This window comes from Equus przewalskii, chromosome 21 (genome assembly GCF_037783145.1).
Source record: "Equus przewalskii isolate Varuska chromosome 21, EquPr2, whole genome shotgun sequence".
NCBI classification, from domain to species: domain Eukaryota; kingdom Metazoa; phylum Chordata; class Mammalia; order Perissodactyla; family Equidae; genus Equus; species Equus przewalskii.
Window position 1 is genome coordinate 36,095,898 of NC_091851.1, and position 23,668 is coordinate 36,119,565.

General features: G+C 38.3%; 1 protein-coding gene across 15 annotated transcripts in view; it reads left to right on the forward strand.

Moving 5' to 3' along the window:
* The window catches only part of NCOA3 (nuclear receptor coactivator 3), a 121,607-nt gene that overhangs the window by 34,185 nt on the left and 63,754 nt on the right, over positions 1-23,668 (forward strand). For 2 of the 15 annotated variants that reach the window (XM_070588452.1, XM_070588458.1), the window contains exon 1: positions 20,159-20,800. The exons of 12 other annotated variants lie outside the window; for them this stretch is intronic. The gene's annotated coding sequence lies outside the window, so the exon portion shown is untranslated. Of the gene's footprint in view, positions 1-20,158; positions 20,801-23,668 lie in introns of those variants that run through there. One more of the 15 variants, XM_070588462.1, reaches the window with a different exon arrangement.

Here is a 23,668-nt window from a genome sequence, read left to right on the forward strand (position 1 = left end):
TTCACTTAGAATGAAAAATGTACTTTTTACATGTAATTTATCAAAATTTGTAATACACATATTTTGGACAGTTATGTTCTAATAACAATTGTAGTAGTAATTAAGAATAAAATGTGTTTTCAACACTTATAGCCTGTGATCAGTGGAATTTAATTATTTCAGTTTGTATACCCTTTTGTTGCAGACATGTGATGATCAATAAAATACTTTCAAGCATAAAATGATATTCCATTATGATCAAATACTGTGGGAGAAGAGGAACAGAAATTTGTATTTCAGGAGAAAGGAGCAGTTATAAAGTTTCTGGTTGTTAGAGAGGGATGATGATAATCCAGTTTCCTTTCAATACTTAAGAGTGATGTAACAATTTATTAAAGATACAAATTCTTATACAATCTTGGAAATTACTGCTTTGTAACTAGTTAAGTTGCTGAAAAATATAAATTTCAACTTACAAATGTTCCAAGCTATGTAGTTTTCCAAGATTCTTTTGGTAGGTATGTGAGCAAAAAGTTCGAATTCCTTTGATATCCAGTTGATGTCAGGGCTTGTGCTGACTGTGTTCGTGATAAAATGACTAAAGTGTTAACATTCCTGGCTTTCAAGGAATAGATTCTGTAGAAAAACATACTACATCTATGTCTGAAGCAAAGACGCCTAACTTTATAAAACACTAATGTAAAGAAGCTTGTGTTACCCCCTTTTCCATTCTTGGCAAACAAGCAGCTGGCTCTTTGCTGTATAATCAGAATTACAAATCCATATTTTATATTTGGAATTTTAAGTGAACACTCCCTCTTTTGTGTCTTCTTTGTCAAAATGCAGGCACGAAAATAAATGTTCTTATTAAGGTGAAATTTTTTTGACAGTGATTTAAAAGATTAGAATAGTGGTAATTCTGTTGAAAAAGTTTAAACATGCATTTAAAAAAAATTGAAAACTGGGGGGCCAGCCCAGTGGCATAGTGGTTAAGTTCTTGTGCTCTGCTTTGGCGGCACAGGGTTCACAGGTTCGGATCCCAGGCACAGACCTATACACTGCTCATCAAGCCATGCTGTGGTGGCATCCCATATACAAAATAGAGGAAGATTGGCATAGATGTTAGTTCAGTGACCATCTTCCTCAAGCAAAAAGGGTAAGATTGGTAACAGATGTTAACTCAGAGCTAATCTTCCTGTCATAGACACACAAAAATAAATTAAAAAAAATTGAAAATTGGGCCCAGCCCTGTGGCCAAGGGATTAAGGTTTCATGCACTCTGCTTTGGTGGCCTGGCTTCATGGATTTGGATCCCGGGTGCAGACCTGCTCCACACACCAGCCATGCTGTGGTGGTGTACCCCCCTCCCAACCCCCCCCCCCCCACCTACACACACAGAGGAGGATTGGCACAGATGTTAGCTCAGGGCTAATCTTCGTCAAGCAAAAAAAGAGGAGGATTGGCAATGGATGTTAGCTTAGGGCGAATCTTCCTCAGCAAAATAATAATAATAATAATAATAATAATAAAAAGAGAATAAAAAATATTATTTGTTCATATCTTAGCAATTTATTGTGTCCATATATGAGACAAATAAAAGAGGAAAATAATTTTTGCATGCCTTAATATTTCATCGTTAAGATAACTTAATCTGTGTGTTTCTCTCCATGAAGAATAAATAGGAAGGCTAAAATAGAGTAATGTAAACATTTTTGAAAACTAATTTTTTCCTTTTGTTTTGGCTTGAAGGAAGCTCTGTCCCTAGGTTTTTAAATTCTCATGCACCAGGTTGGTCCTTTTGCTGAGGATGAGGCACTTTTGTGGTAGTGTTGCCATGGTGACTGCCTTCCAAGTGCTGCCTCAAGGTCACTCATCACTCATAGCCCTGAATACTTGGATTTTGTTAAAGAAAAATATCAACACTCAGTGGATAAAATGAAGTTAATTATCACATTGCTTTAATCAAAGCTAGCAAAATTATAAACAGTATTTTGTGTTGATGGTAGTGACAACTTGTAGTTTTTTTGAATATTAAATTTTAACCTGCCGGATTAGAAGGCTAACGGTATATCCATAAATCATCCATAACCATTATGTTGTAATAATTTGATTTTATTCCCTTTGTGATTTTTTTTTAATGTAGCAACTTCATTTTATTACATTTATATTTGACAATGTCTTAATCTACCTGCCTCAGTATTTGTTTTTTTTTTTGATATGAGACAAGGGCAAAGATTCATTAATGTTCTTTTTCTTTTTGGTAAACTTAACTTGAAGTTGCCAGTTGCATCAGCCTTTGTTTGTGTTAGGGTGATTATTTTATTTTCTGTGAACTAGGTTTCAGAGATCCATTGTCTACCTGGCTTCTACTTCATGTATTCTTTGTCTCATACTGCTGTTAGTTTTCCTTGTCCTTACTTTCTGGATTTTTATCTTTTGGTTAAATATAGATGTTATACCATCACAGATTTTCGTATATTGTCAAACTGGTTTTCGGGGAAGGAAGATATGAAAAGAAATGCTTCTTTGCATTATTCTTTATTTAATAGAGTCTTGTTCTAAAAGAATCAGCGCTGTGTCCCTCCATTAGGCTGGAAGGTGACTTTGAAATCAGAGATGAGAAGCATTACTGTAAAAAAGGAAAGTGCCACTGAAACAAAATTGCTGTTCAGACATATATGGCTAGAAAATTTGGTCTTTCAGCTAATTAGAATCTAACTAGTTGCTCTCCCTCCAAGGGAATTAGATGAATTGGTTCTCATAAAGCGTTTTCATCTCTGCTTCTGCAGTGCAGACACCTTTGCAGTGTCTGATCAAGATATTTTACATGCTTGAAATTTCAATGAATGCAGAGCTCTATAGATAGTATTGCAAATATGCCAGGTAGTATATGCCAGCTAACGTTTGTTTCATTTATGCATATTTATGAAACCAAGTGTTATCTGATGCTATTTTTGCTAATTTATTTGGAAAAGGGAATTGATTTAAAACTGTATAAGCTAGGATGTGAGGCAGTATGATCTAGGAAAAGGAATACTGGAGTAGGCGGTCAGGGCCCTGCGCTGATCCTCCGTCTGTCTAACTGTGTGAAGTTGGTCAAGTCACTTTTTGTGCTTCATTTTCCTCATCTATAAAACAAGTGGTTCCATTTCTATTGTGACCTTCCATGATTCCAGTCTCATTGTGTGCATTAAATTTGGATTATCTTCAGAAATGGAGGAGAACTTAACCACTCGGCCACGGGGCTGGCCCCCATGATTTTGAACATCTTGAACATGGGCTTAATATAGGTTCTAGACTCTTTCAACGAGGAGGAAGGGTTAATGTGCAATATATTTTTCTTTGAAGTTTTCCTTAAGATGTCTCATTCCATAGGGCAGGGGAGAGCATTTGTCTCAAAAGATGGTGCACATCCATGTTTTTTTTTGTTGTTAGAAAAATATTAATATGAGTTTTAAAAAAGTTTACAGTATATAGAATCTGTGAGCAAAAAGTGAAGGCTGTTTGTGGTTTGGTGTTGTATCTTTTCATACCCACTTCCGGGTGTCTGTAAACACACACAGTTTTTACTTTGTTGGACTATACTGTGCTTATTCTGCCCTTGCTATCTTTTTGTCAGTACACAGAAATCTACTTCAGGGGCTGGCTCCGTGACTGAGTGGTTAAGTTCGCGCGCTCCGCTGCGGCGGCCCAGGGTTCGGATCCTGGCCGCGGACATGGCACCGCTCGTCAGGCCACTTTGAGGCGGCGTCCCACATCCCACAAGTAGAAGGACATGCAACTAAGATATACAACCGTGTACGGGGGGGGGGGGAGGTTTGGGGAGATAAAGCAGGGGAAAAAAAAAGAAATCTACTTCATTTTAAAAATAATGACAGATATGAATCTAGCATAATCTAATATTGAACCAGACCTGTATTGATTGGCTGGTAAAACAGTGCCACAAAGAAGATCGTTTTTCTTCCATCTTTACCACCTTTACAAGTATTTCCATAGAACAGATTCCTCTAAGTCAAGTTTCTGGTTAGAGAGATATCCTTAATGTTTGCATAGGTATTTCAAAATTGCTTTCCGGAAAAGTTTAAAAAGTTTATAGTCCTGTTATCATTGACACCTACTTGTCATGCACATTTTCTTGGGATGATGATCCTAATCACAGCTACTGTTTATTGAGTACATCTTGTGTTAGGAATTGTGCCAGGTGCTTAATTTAGTGCTCTCTAATCCTGATAATCCAGTAAGATATTATTTTCATCCCCATTTACAGTTAGGGAATTTGAAGGTCAGAGAGGTGAAATAACTTCCTTAAGGCCACATAACTAGTAAATTGCAACACTGGGGTTTAAATCTTCATCTCCTTGAATCCACAGTCTGTGTTTCTTTTATCCAGAAACAGTGGCTCTAATATTGCTGATGTTGAGAGGACTGTCTTTAGTAGGTACACAAAAATTCAGAATATGTATATTTTTCTTCAAAACAAGTCATATAGTCACAGAATACATAACATGTTAATAGTGCTTTAGATCAGCCATAGCCCAAGGAGTATAGATAATATACTTTATTTATTTTTAAAAAATTGTTTTAAAAGATTTTTATTTTTCTTTTTTCTCCCCCAACCCCCCCCCCCAGTACATAGTTGTGCATTTTTAGTTGTAGGTCCTTCTAGTTGTTCCATAATATACTTTATTTAAAAAAGTATATATGATATATAATTGCTAGTTTTGGCTTCAGGTATTTGATTTTTTGACTTTGGAAATGTGTCTGGAAATGTGTCTGATTCTAAGTGGCATTGAGCTTAGCTTGAGCCAGTGACTACAATTAGAAATATACTGCCCATTTATAAACTCAGTCTAGCTTTAGGAAGAGTAGGTTGTATTAGTTTGCTAGGGCTGCATAACAAAGTACCACAGACTTAGGTGGCTTAAAGAAATTTGTTTTCTCACGGTTCTGGAACCTAGAAGTCCAAGATCAGGGTATCCACAGGATTGGTTTCTTTCTGAGGGCGCTCTCCTGGGCTTGTTGATGGCTGTCTTCTCTCTCTGTCTTCACATGGTCTTCCCTCTGTGCATGTCTGTGTCCAAATTCCTTCCTCTTATAAGGACACTAGTCATAATGGATTAGGGCCCACCCTAATGACCTCATTTAACTTAATTACCTCTTCAAAGATCCCTGTCTCCAAATACAGTCTCATTCTGAGGTCCTGGGGGTTAGGACTTGAACAAATGAATTTTGGGGGGTATGCAGTTCAATCCATGACATAGGCCATATTATATTTTGCTTTCCATACTTTAAGGACTTTGGAACCTTTTTGTTTGTAATGTTTGAACATGTGATTTTTCTTTTTGGTCAGGAAGATTTGCCCTAAGCTAACATCTGAGCCAGTCTTCTTCTACTTTGTATGTGGGATGCCTCCACAGCATGGCTGATGAGAGGTAGGTCTGCACCTGGGATCCAGACCTGTGAACTTCGGGCCGCCGGAGTGGAGTGTGTGAAACTTTAACCACTTGACCACTGGGCTGGCCCCTGAACGTGTTTTTTTTCTTTTTTTTTTAATTTGAATTTAAATTAAAAAAATTTTTTTGAGGAAGATTAGCCCTGAGCTAAATGTCTGCTACCAATCCTCTTCTTTTTTGCTGAGGAAGATTGGCCCTGAGCTAACATCGGTGCCCATCTTTCTCTACTTTATATGTGGGGCACCTACCATAGCATGGCTTGACAAGTGGTGTGTAGGTCCACACCTGGGATCCGAACCAGTGAACCCTGGGCTGCTGAAGCAGAACATGCAAACTTAACCACTGTGCTACCAGGCTGGCCCCCTGAACATGTGATTTTTAAAGTGCCATTTGTACATTTGAAATGACTTTGATGTAGCATTGTGAAAATACTTAGTACTTGCTTTAAGAGATTTTCTGCTCTACTAAATCTAAACAGTTTATTTAGCTAGTAGTTTAGTAAATAATTTTTATATTAAAGTTGTTATTTATTATTTTAGAGGGGCAGTTTAGAAGAAGTGAAGTATTGATTGTTAGAAAAGGAGCTAAGCGAGTGAGGAACAGCAAGTGATAGGAAAAGCCTTCACTCAGAATGTAAACTTGCTGCCTGGATCTTTGCTTTCTGAGATTGTTCTGTCATAAAGCAATAATAATATCAACCGTTATCACTTACTGAGCACTTGATACACATATCAGAATCTGAGTATTTTAAGTGTTCTGTGTAATTGTCTCATATAATTGTCACAACAACCCCGTAAAGTATTTTTTGTGTCCCCTGTAGGATGAGGCCCTCAGCTGGGCAGACTAGTCTGTCTTTATCCAAAGTTTGTAATCTTAACTATACTGGCTTCTCATTTTCTACTTACTTTACATTTGTCATTTTATGACAGATTTTTCCACCATATTATATATGATTTCATCTTTTCTAGGCATGTTAGTTTCTTCACATACTGCAAAGCATGGAGGAGCCAGAGGTTTTCTCTTCTGTGTGTGGCAGAATTCCAAACATCATTTCTGGAACAGAAAACTGAAGACATTTGGTGTTTTTATAGCATGACATTAAGTCATAAGTATGTGTGTGTGTGTGTGTGTGTGTGTGTATATGTGTTTTAAATTCCAAAAACTGTAGTAGCTGTGTTGGCCTCTTTTAATTAAATTTTAACTTCTTGGGTCCAAGACATTTATATCAGTACCTCAAATTATTTGATGGCAGACTTATTCTTGTGTTTCAGTAGTGTTTCACTTTGCTTTCCTTTGTGCTTGTAACCAAAAAGAGAGTCTTATGTATCGTGGTAGAATATCTTCTTCAGAGAATTTCTCAAATGTTATGAGATTTTATGTGAAACTGTCTTATATGTTGGTAAGCAACTTCCAGATGTTTTGACCTCTGTATGGAGAATGATTCTCTCCTCCAAGACCTCTGAGATTCTTATACATATTCACCTGTATGTACCCTTTCTTCCTCTCATTTAATCAACCAAATTTTGTGTGCCTACTATGTGTTAGGCACTGTGGGTGAAACAACGCAGAGACTGAGACTCTGCCTGCAAGAAGAGAGGCAGTTTCCAGGTGATAAGCACAGTAGGGATATTAAGGTGTTAGTTGTCGAGCTCAGTGGCGGAGTGTATAGCCTAGTTTGGGATTGGGAGGGTAGGCTGCGAGAGGCAAAGTTGAAGCATCTGGGTATATTATAAGTTGGAGGAATCTTATAAGTTGGAGGTGGATGGTGGGTTGATAGAATAGCATTCTGACTGAGAGCAGTTTGTGCACGAAGACTTGGCGGTATTGGGGTCTTCTCTGGGAAGTGGTAAGTTGTTTAGTGTGGCTGGACCATTAAGTACATGGAGAGGTTTTTAGAAATTAACTTAGAAAGGAATTTGAGCTTTATAGGCCTGGAAGAGTTTAAGTAGGGGTGTGGACAGATTGCCCTCATTCAGCTGAGGATTAAGTGGAGAATAAAGGGTAGACTTGTGGAATAATCCAGGGAAAATGTTTCCCTAGGTTCGAAATGGTAAATGAAAATAATTGGAGTGACAAAAGGGGTAAAAGTTGTTTGGGATTAATTGTATACAAAACACAATCTTTCATCAAATAAAGATCAGTTAATATGTGGTGCTACCCAGATTTTCTTTTTTTCCTTTTTCTCCCCAAAGTGCCCCAGTACATGGTTGTATATTTTTAGTTGTGAGTCCTTCTAGTTGTGGCATGTGGGATGCCACCTCAGCATGGCCTGATGAGCGGTGCCATGTCCCCACTCAGGATTCGAACCGGTGAAACCCTGGGCCACCTAAGTGGAGAGCACAAACTTAACCACTCGGCCACAGGGCCAGCCCCATACCCAGATTTTATTAATCTAGATTCCAATCTAAGACATTTAGGGCAACATTGAATGAACCCTTTTTGGGCAAGTAATGTTTTCCATATATTTTTCTTATGAATATAAACTAAGGTGATACCTAACAATACAATTGTACTTAAAAATATGGTTTAAGCTTTTTGGTAAATGATGTGGTTGCTGAGAAGATGTTAGGCAGATTACATTAGGTACCACAAAACTATTTTTAATACAAGGATAAAGAAATAGTAGGTGATTTGAAAGAATGCAGGTTCAATTTGGGTTAGGGGGCCTACTAGATGCTCAGTAGTTGCACCTGTTCAGTATCATTGACTTTGAGGCTGTCTTTTGAATATTATTTTGCTGTTGCTTTTCATTGATTGGTTATATTTGATAAGAAGATAGTGATTAAAAAGTTGTCTATAAGTGGTTTTTAATGACCATGTTTTTTCTATTTAAAATACTAGTATAGTGGCCAGCCTGGTGGCACAGTGGTTAAGTTCGCGTGCTGCACTTCAGCAGCCCGGGGTTTGCAGGTTTGGATCCTGGTCATGGACCTAGCACCACTCGTCAAGTCACGCTGTGGTGGCATCACACATAAAATAGAGAAAGATTGGCACAGATGTTAGCTCAGTGACAATCTTCCTCACAAAAAAAAAAAGAAAAACTATTAGTGTAGGACTTACAGAATTGAGTTTTTGCTGGGTTTTTACCTGAATGAATCTAAATAACGGCTCTAATGTAGCCAAATAATAGCAGATTGGCTTAAACACATTGGCTGAAATCTACTTAGAATATATACGTATAGTTTTTGCTTGAGGAAGATTGGCCCTGAGCTAACATCTGTGCCAATCTTCCTTTATTTCGTATGTGGGACTCTGCCACAGCATGGCTTGTTGAGTGGTGTGTAGGTTCGCACCCGGGACCCAAACCTGCATACCCCAGGCCACCAAAGTCAAGTGTGTGAACTTAACTATAACACTATGCCGCGGGGCCAGCCTCAGAATATTTTCATTATCTTAGGAATTCTCATTTATCACAGATGGAATCTTAGTGTACTTGAGGGTGTGCTTCATCCGAGTGGACAAGTCTGAAGCCCTTCCTTATCTGAAATGAGATAATTTTCTGATGTTAATGTGTACTGTTACTGTAATTAGCAATTTTATAGTACTGTTAAAAATACTGTTATTGCTGTATTTTCTATTTGTACTCTATGAGTCTCTTGGTGATGGAAATTTTAAGTTCTTTTTTTTTTTAAAGATTTTATTTTTTTCCTTTTTCTCCCCAAACCCCCTGGTACATAGTTGTATATTCTTCGTTGTGGGTCCTTGTAGTTGTGGCATGTGGGACGCTGCCTCAGCGTGGTTTGATGAGCAGTGCCATGTCTGTGCCCAGGATTCGAACCAACGAAACACTGGGCTGCCTGCAATGGAGCGAACTTAACCACTCGGCCATGGGGCCTGCCCCTAAGTTCTAACATGAGATTTATTAGTGTCTTTCTTTTGAAAGCCTGAACATACTTTCCTAAGAAGTGCCTATGTGCAAACTTTTATATTCCCCAAGACTTGCACTAAAAATGGTGTTTCCTGTTTAAGCATGTGTCTGAAAATACACCCGAGTAATAAACAGCACTCCTTTAAGCGCTCACTTGGTACTTACAGGCTCTGTCTTTATTAGGAATTGTCGAGGTTAGTATAGCTTTCCTTCTCTGTGAATCTACCCAGCCTCTGTCAGGTGATCAATGGGAGTAAGGTGCTGTTGTGAAACGGGTTTAAAATGTTCTCTTCCCTGATTCATTTTAGCTACATGTTTGTGCTTTTTGTATTTAATCCAAGAATGTCAAAATACTTCATAATTTTAGAAGTTAAATTTCTTCTTGGTGGGTTTTGATAAATGCATAATGTTGCCTATCTGCCGTTACAGTATCATACAGAATGGTTTGTCACTTCTCTAAGAGTTGTCTGTGCTTCACCTATTCGTTCTCCTCCGTCCCCCCGAACCCCTGGCAACCACTGGGCTTTTGCTCTCTCTCTAGTTCTGTTGTTTTTGTAGTGTCATAATAATTGGAATCGTATACTATCTAGCCTTTTCAGACTGACTTCTTTCACTTAGCAATGTGCATTTAAGGTTCTTCCATGCCTTTTCTTGGCTTGACCACTCATTTCTTTTTACTGCTGAATAATATTCCATTGTATGGATGTACCATTTATCTGTTCATCTATTGAAGGACATCTTGTTTGCTTCCAGTTTTGGGCAATTATAAACAAAGCTGCTATAACAATTTCTGTGTAGGTTTTTGTGTGAACATGTTTTCAACTCTATTGGGTAAACACCTAGGATGTGTTTGTTGGATCACATGGTAAGAGTACATTTAGCTTTGTAAGAAACCGCCAAACTGTCTTCTAAAGTGGCTGTACCATTTTGCATTCCCCCAGCAGTGAAGGAGAGTTTCTGTTGCACCGTATTCTCATCAGCATTTGTTGTTCTCGGCTTTTTAGATTTTAGCCATTCTAATAGTGTGTGGTGGTATCTCAGTTTAGTTTAATTTTGTAATTCCCTAAAGACATAATGATATTGGGAATCTTTTCATATGCTTATTTGCCATCTATATGTCTTTGGTGAGGTGTCCAGATCTTTTGCCATTTTTTAATTGGGTTGTTTTCCCGTTGATTATTGTTTCTTATTGTTACTGTTGTTGTTTGAGTTCTTTGTATATTTTGAATACAAGTTCTTTATCAGATATGTGTTTTGCAAATATTTTTTCCCTGTCTGACTTGTCTTGATTTTTTTGCTTAAGTTGGCATTGAGGGCCAGGAATCGGGCTTGGGATATAGTTTAGGTAGGGAGTTAGGATTTTGTGTTTCAGATGTAAAATAAGGTCTAGGAATGTTTATATATAAATAAATTAAAACCTTGTCACACCCATTTTATTATTTTGTGATTATAAAAGCAAAACAAACTAATTTTGGAAAATTTGGGGCAATGTCACAGTGGGAAAATGTACTAGTAATCTTGGGATTAACATTTTGGTGCATTTTCTAAATTTTGTTTTATCTCTCCTGTGTATATCATTTCTTTCTATTTCTATATCTTGCTTCTATATGTAACTTCTCAGAACTTTTGATAGTATTTTAATAGCTTCTCCATTTTATAATTGTTAAAAGTAATGCCGATGTGAGGATTTGATACTACAAGCTTTATCTGCATTCCTAATACTTCCTTTGGCCAGACTGCTGAAAGTAGAATCAGGATCAAAAATCTTTTTCGTTTTGCAGGGGAAGATTCACCCTAAGCTAACATCTGTTGCCAATCTTCTCCCTTTTTTCTTCTTTTTTTTCCCTTAAAGCCCGAGTAAATAGTTGTGTATCGTTGTAAGTTCTTCTGGTTGTTCTGTGTGAGCTGCTGCCCACAGCATGGCTGCTGACAGGTGACGTCTTTCTGTCCGGGTCCTGAATCCAGCTGCCAAAGTAGAGCACACTGAACTTGAACCACTGGGACATCAGGGCTGGCTCTGGATCAGAAAATTTTAAGACTCTTGGTGTGTGTTACCTAATTGTTTTTCCTAATCTGTTTTTTTATATTAAGAAGTTTAACATTTTGTAGAGCTTAAAAATTTTTGTCACATTTTCTTTAAATTTAATTTTTATTTAAAAATACTAACAGAGTTATTTCTAATCCCACATCTTAAAAAAGTACAGTAATTAAAGTATTCCCTCAGTTTAATTGCTCATCAGATTGTACGTACCTTTCTTTACTTTTCTTCAAGTTTAAGGAGATATATCTATGTAAACATGTTCTTACACTTTAAAACAATCATTTTATTTGTTGCCTGCCAGTTTTTTTTTTTTTCCCCAATTGTTTCATGGACATCTGTTTAGGTGATTATCTGCATTCTTTTCAATGACTATATAATATACCATTTTTGGATGTCCTTTCTTCACCCATTTATCCATTAATTTAGCAAATATATATGTTGAGTACCTGTCACGTGCCAGTTACTGGGGATAAATAGCAACAAACAGAACATACTGGAATCTCTCCCCTCAAGGAGCTTGCGTCAAGTTAGAGTTTATGCATTCCTATTAATGCTTATTATTTTTTCCCTTCTCCTCCCCTTCCCCCCTTTTTAGGCTCTTTTATAAGATGTTACATTGAATATCCTTGTACATGTCTTTTTTTGTTTTTAAAGATTTTATTTTTGCTTTTTCTCCCCAGTCCCCTGGTACATAGTTGTATGTTTTAGTTGTGGGTCATTCTAGTTGTGGCGTGTGGGATGCCACCCCAGCATGGCTTGATGAGCAGTGCTGTATCTGTGCCCAGGATCCGAACTGGTGAAACCCTGGGCCCCTGCAGCAGAGTGCACCAACTTAACCACTAGGCCGTGGGACCAGCCCCTGTACATGTCTTTTTATATCTTGATGTACTTGTGCTATATTCCTGGCCATGGGCTTGTTGAACCTAAAGGATACATGCTTAAAATTACTAATTTTTGCTAGCTGGTACCGTTTTCTTTCATTCTTTTTATGTTTCCCCAACCCTTGGAAGAGTTGTGCATGTTTTTGTGTGTTTATTGGCTGTTTGTACTATGAACGGCCTATTCTGATTCTTTGCACATTTTTCATCTTACGTTGTCTTGTCGTACCAACTTGTAAGAGCTCCTGTGTATTCTGGGTTTTTATTCCTTGTCTCTTTATACACTGCAGATGTTTTCTCCCTGTCTGTTGTTTACCTTTTAAATTATTTTTTATTTTTCCTTAATTCGGGGCTTACAGAAAAGTTGCGAGACTAATGTAAAGAATTCCTGGGTACACTTCACTCATATTCTTCAAATGTTACCATTATTGTCTTGGTGCTCAAATTGTACCAGATTTGTCCAGTTGATGTGTAACTTTGATTTTGATGGGGTTTTTTTTGAATATAGAATCTACAAAAATATGCTAATTTTTAATGACTTTAAATGTATTGGTCTCTTAAAGCTTCTGGACTTTATGTTGTACTTAGTTAGAGGAAGCCCTTTCTTGCCTTAACTGTACCTGCCCACTGCTGGTCGTCTGAGTCCGATGGTGTTCTCACCTTTGCTGCTTGGCTCTGACCATTCCCTTGCTTCTCAGCACCATCCTGGGGAGTGGCTGGGCATAGAGAAAAAGGTGCAGAGAAGCCCATAGTGAGATCGTTGCTGTGCATAGCCGAAAACAACCGTTAAGGTACAACACTTGTAAAAAAAAAATCATGACAAAAACAACAACAACAAAAAAAACCAAAAAAAACCCTCAACCCTCGGAAATGGAAATCTTTAAGCATATTTGAACTTCCTCTTTCAAGCAGTGTGGTAAGTGTATTTAATCTTTTCTTAATGATTCAGAACATTACTTTTTTGTTTTTTTTGCTGTGAGTGATACCTCTTGTACCTCCTAAATTAAAGAGGATTATTTCCCTCTGGCTGAATGACTCTACAGTCTAGACTACTTTAATTTTAAGAGTTTTTGTGTTTGCTTTTTATTTTTTTTCCTATTTTCCTTCATTGTTGGTTGCCAGTCAGCTGTCCTTTCTTATTGCTGTCAGTTCTTTATTGCTTCTGATAGTCTTTCTCTTCTAATTTACTGTGAGGTAGGGAAGCCAGATACACACAATTCTAATCAGTTGGGTTTAAATCAGAACAAATAAACTTGAGTGTCAGACTTTGGGAATCTCTCTCTTTCTCTCTTCCTGTTCTTTTGAAGATTGACACCTGAGCTAACATCTGTTGCCAGTCTCCTCTTTTTTATTGTATTTTAATTAATTCTTCTTCTCCCCAAAGCCCCCCCCAGTACATAGTTGTATATTCTAGTTCTGGGTCCTTCTGGTTGTGCTATGTGGGACGCTGCCTCAGCATGGCTTGATGAGCGGTGCCATGTCTGTGCCCAGGATCCGAACTGGCGAAACCCTGGGCTGCCGAAGCAGAGCACGTGAACTTAACCACTTGGCCATGGGCCGACCCCTGGGAGTCTCTTTAAAAAAAAAAAAAAAAGGTTTTATTTTTCCGTTTTCTCCCAAAGCCCCCCGGTACATAGTTGTATATTTTTAGTTATGGGGTTCTTCTAGTTGTGGCGTGTGGGATGCCGCCTCAGCATGGCTTGATGAGCGGTGCCATGTCCGTGCCCAGGATTCAAACCAGCAAAACCCTGGGCTGCTGAAGCAGAGCGCGCGAACTTAACCACTCGGCCACGGGCCGGCTCCTGGGAGTCCCTTAATGAGTGGATGGGCTGTATCTTTTTTGCAGCCAGAGATAGAGCTTTTCCTGACAGTGTTGGTGGCAGTGAGGATCTCAGTCATTCAGTCTTCATAGCTGCCATTGGAGATAAACAGGGCAAGAGATGTTCTCCCTATTTTATAGAGGGAGAAACTGGTGATGTTGGTGACATACTTAACTAACTGACAGAACTGGAATTTCAGTGTCTCTTCCCTCCAAATCCATTGAAAAGCATTGTTTTTAGTAGTAATACTCCCTTGCCTACAATCCATTACTTCCTGGAAAGCGATGTTGTGTACTGGCTTTAAGTATGGTTCTTTTATAGACTTTATTAAACTTGTTTTAAATGAAGCACATTACTTTTTAGACAGATTATCTAGCATGTAATTTTCAAGTTCCCATTGGTCTATAACGTGGATTCCAAACCAGAAGTGGGAAGAAGGTTGAGACTGTTGGACTTAATGTTAATGAACTAGATAATTGATTCATAATAATTAATTTCATTATTTATTAGTGCTGTCATGTACAATGCTATCTGCCTGGAACCCTCTTGGCATGGTTGATTCCTTTCAGCTCTCAGCTTAAATGTTGTATCCAGAGAGCCTTTCCCTGACCTGGTATTACTTCCCTCTTCCTCCATTCCCTCCTTTGCATATCATATCACTATTTATTTCCTTTATGGCATTTAACACTTTCTGGAAATATCTTGTTTATTTGTTGTTTGTTAATATCCAATAAAATGTAAGCTCTGTGGTTTTATCCTTTGTCCATCTTTAGTGTTTGTCCCGTCTCACAGGTATGTGTTTAGGTCTTTTGAAATCTCAGCACCTTCCTTTGCCACACCTAGGAACTAGGCTCTCTGAATTTAAGGACTTCTTTGAGGGCCTTGTGTCTTGTTTACCTTTGTATCCACGGAATCTGGACTAGCAGTAGGGTAGAATATGGTATAATTTCAGCACACATTTGTGAAATGAATGGATGATTTACACTTGGTGTTACTATGTGCTGGTGACAGTTCATAGCGTTTTCTCTTGAGAGGTGTGGTTGAGGTGTATAGTCTAATGTGCTTTTAAAAGAGTAAGCATATAGCATAGTTATGCTATTACTGATTAATAATACCATTTTATATGGTATAGTACTTTGTATTTTTTTAAACAAAATTTTTCAGTTATGAGCTAGCCAGTCCAGTTTGATGCCATAGAAAGTATTTGAGTCTTTTTTTAAACACGTATTCTGTGAATCTTAAAGAGTGATTCTCAGACTTTTGTCTATGAACCACTCCGACAGAGCAAGAAGACATGCAGGCCAGTATTTTGTTTGCTGTTATTTTATAGTCAATATTTCCTTTCAGGTTCTATTTTTGGCACAGAAGCTGCACTGGTACAGGAAGAAGACCAGGCAGCCAGCTGCTGCGGCCCCAGTTTAGTCTGTGTTGTTTGCCAAGTGAGGAACGCGTGGGGTACTTGGAGGAAACCAGGGAGAAGGATTTAGCTGGAGATGTGAGGGAACGATGGCACCTCGCATGCTGGTCTATGGCAAGAAGCTGGCTACTGCTTAGCTCTGTGCTTTGTTCTGAATTATTTTTGGAGCAATTCATGTGATAGAAAGAATATAGAGGCTAGGAGAATTGGGAAAGAATTTATCCCCCTTTTGTGCCTCACAAGGTGTTCTGGGGAGAAGGAGTATGAATAATTTAATTTTGCCTTCTGTCTGTTTTTAGAGGTTCTCCCGTCTCAAAGGCATGTGATTAAGTCTTGTTGAATTCTTCTGAATGCCTGCCTTTGCCACGCCTAGCCACTAGATTCTCTGAATTCAGGGACTTCTCACAGTATTTTTTACTTGATTGCTTTCCTTTTCCAAAAATGATTTTAAAAAGCCCTTTACATAAACAGAAAACTCTGTGCCATTAAATAATAGCCCTTTTCGGCCAGTCATTGAAAGGTCAAAGGCTTGGGGAAAAAAAATGTCAAACAGTATCGGTTTGTTTGAACTTGAGCATCTACTATCTGCTCATTTTTTTGTTGCTGAAGTTACTGAACCAAACTTCAATCAGAATAAAGGGTTGGGGAGCATAAGGGAGGGAATTATATTTTCAATTTATGTAAAAATAGAAATAAAATGGCTTTGAACATGCTGATGATTAAAAAAGAGAAAGGCCAGGTATTGTATTTATTATACAAATGTTAAAAACACAGAGGTGATTTGCTGATTATATATCCCTGGAATATTGTGGTTCAACCATAACTCCCATTTAGTAGGTAGGAAAAATGAGGCACACAAAATCCATCTAATTTATCCAAGGCTATCTATAGAAAAGTACAAGGAGTGTATAGATTTCCTGACTCTACCTAATATTTTATCCAGTTAGTTGAAATGTGTATAGAACCTCAGAGAGGACAGGCAAAGTACTTAGTGTGGTTTCCTGGCTGTGCGTAGTAACTGCTCAGTTAAATCTGCCTGTTATTATTCAGGGAGAGGGTTTGTTCTAGTGGTTGATAATGTTTATTTTGATGTTTGTTTTTTGAGCAGAGAGAGATAATATTTGCATTAATATTGGTAAGAGGAAACTAAATTGAATTTCAGTACAAAATGTTTGTGAATATTTTGCAATATAGGCTTTTGTGTTTTGGATTTCTACTTTCTGAACGTTTAGGCCACTCTTGGTTTTAGACAAGAGAAGTTTGAATCTCTGGTTCTGTTTTCCTAAGGGGCCTGTATCTTCCTTTGTAGGCGTTTTGCATAGCAAGTGCACGTTGTATTGTGTTGAATGCTAAATTTACTTGAATGTCTGGTATTAGATGATTTGTATAGTATTAAGTGAAATGTTTTAACGTATTTTAGCACTGAGGGTATCTTTGATGTAATTTTGACGTGAGTATTATATATACTGAATTAAATTTCCTTTTTTAAATATTGAGTGGAAATAGTTCAATCTTTTTATGCTAGAAATCTTGAGATGTTCCTGTCGTCCTGTGCCATGTCTTTGTCTGTCCCTATGTCCGTCCGTCCGTCCGTCCGTCCCTTCCCCCCCCCCCCCCCCCCCCGCCCCCGCTGTCTTTCTGTAGCTGCTGGTGGAGATGGAAGCCTATCTGTGTTAATAAATGCCATCACCCATTCCCTTCCCCCAGCCTTACGCTAGGGCCTAGTTTGCCTGCAGCTGCAATGGTAGGCATCTTTCAGGAAGTGACCTTGGCTTGTATTAATCAAATTCAGAACACACAAAAAAGCTTCTTGCTAACATGCTGACTTGATGTAAAATTTTATCGCATCCATTTTCTTTCAAAATGAGGCCATCTTGTAAAGAAGATATACAGAAGACTCCTACTTTACTATTTAAAAAAGCTCCTGCAAGCCATGTTAAAAAAAAAAAACACTAGATTTTAAAAGTATAGACTTCTTATTGACAAATAATGCATAAACTTAAATCATGAAGGTTTGGGAGTTGTTACTAAAAAATTGTTTTAACGCTGAATTTAAAAAACCTGTATTTCAACATTAAGTTTATTTACCATCTTAACAACTGACCTTAAATTGCTCTGGAAACTTTATACACTGTGAATTTATTTTGAGGCCCTTTAGATGTGTTAAGTTAAGGACGTTTGTATATTGGTTACCTTTGGGTGTTCAGAAATAGCTGTAGTGTTGGCTTATGCTGATTTGGATAAGAGAACCAATATCCTACATGCAGTCATTTTCTTAGGCAGTGGTAGTGCCTATAAGGGCTTCAAAAAACCTTACGTTTAAGTCAATAAGACTGCTAAAATTCGTCCACCTCTTGTATTAATGAGATGTATTGCTAACTACAGATTCACACATCTGCTTATTTAGGGTTTAACTGATCATTTTGATAGAGCAGTTAATGTAGCTGTTTTACTTGTATCATGTAATGCTTCAAAGAAATTTAGTTTCTTAAATGTAGGATAGTTAAGGTGTGTATTGTACATATCTTCATTTTAACCTTGCTTAATGTTAAATATAGAATGTTGAAAAGAGTGTTTAATGGATTAGTTTATTGTGTTTTCTGCATTTGGAGGAAATTTACATAAAAAATGAGTTAGAGAGTGGTTGTGTTCATTGCCAAAGAGTTCGCTCTTGAGTTTATTTTATAGAGGATTACTGCTGGGTACTGAAGTGTTTGGAGAGGAGAAATACAGGAAAAGACAGCTGGAACCTTAGGAGCTGTACCTGCATTTCGGTAGATGTACAGTATGAAAGGGATGGATATGTTGCATGCTTATGTTAATGATTTGGAGAGGAGGTGGGGAATCTATGCAAATAAAAAATTGGTGTAGATAAATAATTAAATGCCTTCATTATCTGAGTTATTTTTAAAGCATTTACTGGAAACACACCACAGCATTATCTTTCATCATATTGTAAATTGTTCTTAGAATTGCAGCCTCATGGAGATAAATCTCTCTTTAACCTGCCTAGATGTCTTGATACTAGCATTAATGATTGGTTTGTTAGATACTACAGGATAAAGAAACTGATTTCAAGGAGAAAGATAATTACTTGGTCATCTCTCCCCTCAAATACCCGTTTAAAATACATGGTCTTAAATAAAATGGTCAACTTGAGCTTAAAATGTTCTTTCCTTCCCTCCCCAACCCCCCTTCCCCCCCGCAAAGAAGAAGAAGAAAAGGAAAGCCTTACAAGAAAAGGAATATGTGCAATCCTGGTAGCCAATGAGTTAATGTTCATTTGCAGCCTGAGGGGTCAGTGTGCAGTCTCTGTTTCCTGATTGGCTGCTAAAAGGTGAAATTGAAACCACTGTAAACTTTTGACCCTGTAGCAATTCTTGTGGAACGCCTTCCACTGGTGGAGCCCAGAGCTTCGCTCACCTCCCCACCCAACCCTCCCAACCCCTTTCCTGTATTTATTTTGTGTGATCGTGCAGCACTGCATGCAGTTTTTCCAAGAGAGGGGGGAGAGGGAGGCAGAACAAGCACCAGCAAGCGTTTCGCTTGCATGCCTGTTTTAGTAACCATGTCATTACTAACTACAACTCAGCCAAAGATATGGGGCCTGTTAATAAACTGGTCTGCCAACCGGATTTTTTAGTTTTCTCCTTAATCTCAAGGTAATTTAAAAAATGCAGAATGGTTATATTTACTGCCATTGTTCATCAGTGGATAGTTTCCTTGTGTAAGCAAAATGTATGGCATAATTTCCTGAATATGTTGAGTTAAAAATAGCTTTCATTTTCAACAACCTTTATACACCCCATTAATGTTTCCTATGTCTCATGTAATTTTTACGCAAATGACTAACAATTTATGAAAATTTTTTTCTTCTTTGCTGTTCTCTTTTATCATAAAGAAACTCAAATGGCATTTTGGTTATGATAACTATGGAAAATAATTGCAGAAATTATCTGTACATTTGAATTTCATTAATTCTCTCTCTTTTTTGGCTTAGGTAAGTAATTTTGGATTTGTCTAGCATTCTCGTTGAAACAGTGCTTTACACTTAGCACAGCAGTCCTGTGAAACAGGCAGAGCAGTTCTCTCTTCTCCCCTGTAACACTGTCGTTGGACTCTGACTGCAGCTTCAGAGCATTTGTCGTATCCCTAGGCGGCCGCAGCACAGCGCGTTAATGCTCGGCAAATGCTTATGGAGTGAACCGAGTTTGCATTTCGGGAACTCCACTGCCTGTTTATACCTGCTTCTCCTTTCCTAATTAATGGCAGGAACCATATTTGGCTTATACTTTTGAGTGCCAGTGTAGCGCCTGGCATCTAATTAGGTACACAGCAAATATTTAATTGAATTAAATGTCACACAAGGTCACTTTAAGAAGCTGGACTTGCAAAACCTAGGTTTTCTGGAACCAAGACTTCTGTTTTCATGGCATCATTTTAAATTTTTATGTTGACTCCATATAGAGCTAAATATTTATTATAATTTGTTAAATGACTGTGTAGAATAAATTATTATAAATCAGTTTGGTCCTTTCTAGTATATATTATAGGATAAGTGGTAATCCATGTCAGTTTCTTTTAACTCTGTTCTTAGTTTGCTAGACATGCATATGGTGTAATTTGAAATAATTCCTTCCTGTCTTGTCAAAAAGATTATGGTATTTAAAAAAGTTTGTAATCGGGGCCTGCCCCGTCGTCGAGTGGTTAAGTTCTCGCGCTCGTCTTCGGCGGCCCAGGGTTTCGCAGGTTTGGATCCTGGGTGTGGACATGGCACCGCTTGTCAGTCCACGTTGAGGCGGCATCCCACCTGCCACAACTAGAGGGACCCATAACTAGAGTTTACAGCTATGTACTGGGGGGATTTGGGGAGAAAAAGCAGAAAGAAGAAAAAGATTGGCAACGGTTGTTAGCTCAGGTGCCAATCTTAAAAAAAAAAAAAAATGTATGTCATCAGTGTATTACTGATGTTCCCTTGGGTACCAAATACATTTTTACTTATTTACTTGAACATGTAATAATAGAGTAAGTAATTCTTTTCACTGAGTTAAGTTTATACAGCCTCAAAAAAAGTGTCACCTTTCTATGTAATTTTAAATTTTCATGATTTTTAACTGACATCCATTTTTTTCCCTTTCAGTATAGCTACAGATTGATTGCAGTTGACTGTTGAAAGTAAAATCTGTTGTTACAGTTTTGACAAAGGATATATTTATCACTTGATGAATAATTTCAACTGCAAAAGAATGTTCAATTTACTTTGCACCAATGTTATGTAACCATTAAGTAACCTGAAATTCAACTGGTGCACAAACTTATTCTGTGGTGCTTTGAAGATGAACAGGTAACAGCTGGCTTTCCCAGAGATGGCGGTTCGGGATCTCTGTTTCAGGGAAGTGAGGAGGGAGTCCCTGGGAGCACTGCCTGTGCAGCGTGGGGACGACAGTGTGTTTAATATGATTAGCAGCGGGGTCCTTGCCCCTTTCCATGTTCAACAGCAAGAGGAAGACATGTTCATAATATTCAGTGGCCTCTTTTTGTCCAGTTGGTGTCTCCAAGTATGAGCATTATATAGTTTGGATTTTCCTCTGTGTCAACTCCCCTCCCCCAGTTTCATTCTTTGTTCTGGCCTCAAGGCACATCTTCTCAGACTAGCTATTAACAAAGCTCAGTTTGATGTTTTCCTCCTCATTAGCTTTCTAGTGTTGCAGGTTTTGATAATGGGGATCTCATCAATCACTTTTTTGTTAATTCCAGTAGAAAAATTAGTCGTCTTCCCCCCCCCCCCCCCGATATATAGTATTTTTGGGATGTGCCATTCAGTTTTTATGTCAGTGTGATTTGATTTTTGTATGTGTAATTGAGTAAACTCCAAATTATGAAAAACGGTAAGAGTAAGCTTATTTTTTATTTTAAAGATTGGCACCTGAGCTAATAACTGTTGCCAATCTTCTTTGTCTTTTTCTGCTATTTCTCCCCAAATCCCCCAGGTACGTAGTTGTGTATTTTAGTTCTGGGTCCTTCTAGTTGTGGTATGTGGGATGCTGCCTCAGCATGGCCTAATGAGCAGTGCCATGTGCATGTCCAGGATCTGAACCGGTGAAACCCTGGGCTGCCGAAGCAGAGTGTGAGAACTTAACCACTCGGCCACGGGGCCGGCCCCTTAAGCTTATTTTTGATAGAGGTAAAAAAATGTTGTCCCAAGAGATCTACTAGGACTGTTGTTGCCTTTGCAGAATCTTGGTTCTAGACAAGTTAACTGCAGTTTTCCTGCCAGCTCTATACTTTACAGGACCCTGTGTAGTACGTTCTAGACCATCTACCCCTTTCAGGTTCCTGGTAGGCAAGCCAGTCATTCATCTCTGACTATTTGGGGACCTCTCTAGTCCAACTGCACACTTCCTGGGAGCGGAGGATTTTCTACATGGTTTTCTTTGGATCCTGGGGGTGATGGGGTACAGATTGGCTGGGTCAGCACTCTTTTGGGTAGTTCTCACCAGCAGTACAGTATTACTTGAGTGTTAATATAGGCTCTCTTGCTGGCCTTCCCCACTAGGCAGCAGTACTTGTTTCCTGGGTCAGTTGTTAACAGTACTAGGTACATTCTGACTCAGATTCCTTTTCCTGCCCACTCCTCTTGTTCTGTAGGTGCTAACCCCACTCTATGACTCTCCCTTCCTCCCCCATAAAAAGGAGCAACAAGAAGACCATTTTTTGAAGTGAAACTTGATTTAAAACCAGGCCCAGAAAACCTTGGATTTTCTATAGAAGTTCAGCTACGTTTTCCCCCTTTACCTTCTTGTAAATAAATTGGTTATCATAAAAATTCAAGTTATAAAACATTGAATTCATTTCAAAACTAAAACTAATGCTTGTGTTTTCTCCTATTTTTTATTTCAATGTGCTTGGAAATTCTTAAGTTATATTATGTGCCAAGTAGTCTTTTCTTTGGCTAATAATAGTTTTTAATTGAGCATTTATGTACTAGGTACTAATAAGTAATTTAAGGATTTCACTTAGTCTTCACAAGAGCCTTATGAGGGGTGATCCTATTTTAAGATGAGAAATCTGGGGCCAGCCCTGTGGCCGAATGGTTAAGTTCATGTGTTCTGCTTCAGTGCCCTGGGGTCTGCTGGTTCAGATCCTGGGCGCAGACCTAGACACCACTCATCAAGCCATGCTGTGGTGGCATCCCACAGAGAAGAATTAGAAGGACTTACAACTAGGATATACAACTATGTACTGGGGCTTTGGGGAGGGGGGAAAAAGAGGGAGATTGGCAACATATGTTAGCTCAGGGCCAGTCTTCCTCACAAAAAAAAAAGGAAAAGAAAGAAAGCTAAGGCTTGAAGAGGTCTTAAGTTGACCCAGGGATACCTAGCTAGTAAGTGAAAAGAGCTGAGAGTTGAGTCTACGTCTGGCAGACTCCATTGCTTCTGCCCTTTAACCATTATGCTATCAACAGTTATGCTGTCATGCATTGGAAGATGTATTCCGAGAACCAGCTTTCTTTGGCATATATCTCAGTTATAAGTTGGAGACGATACTGTGATTCTTAATAGACATGTCAGTAGATATATCAGCTCTTTTTATAACTTTAATTGCATGGCACTGATACACTATCTGGATTTTCCTCTTTTCCCTTTGTGAACCACATGTGTACATTCCCACCTACCCCCAATTTTCCCACCTTTAATTTGCGTTTTAAAAGTGCAGCAGACGCTTCACATCATGAGGCTAGATTGTGGTTGGTTGTCCTCTGTCTGCTCCATCTTGGCCATGGCTTTAATATGTTCATTACTTGGAATTTGTGAATATATCAGTTCTTCTTCTACCCCTTCCCAACAAAGCTGCCAATTCCAGCGTGAATGCTGTTAACTTGAGGGCACAGTTATGGTTGTTGTCTTGATGTAGAGACTGCGAGAATTGGTGATAGCCAGACTGTTGCTTTGTTACATTGGGAAATTCCTAAAGTGAGGGTGAATGTTTTTATTGGCTGACTTTTTTGTTGCACCATAGCCTGCTCCACATTTCCTCAAGTGCAAAAGTCTGCTGTTTATATGTTCGTGTATTTTATTGCAGATTATTTTGAAGAACTCCCCCTCATTTCCCTGTCTTCCATTTAAAATATTTCTTATTGGTGACCCAAATGCAGCCTTTCCTAGAGGCAAAGAAAACATCCAAGACCTTTCTTTTTCCTTCCTTTATCCAT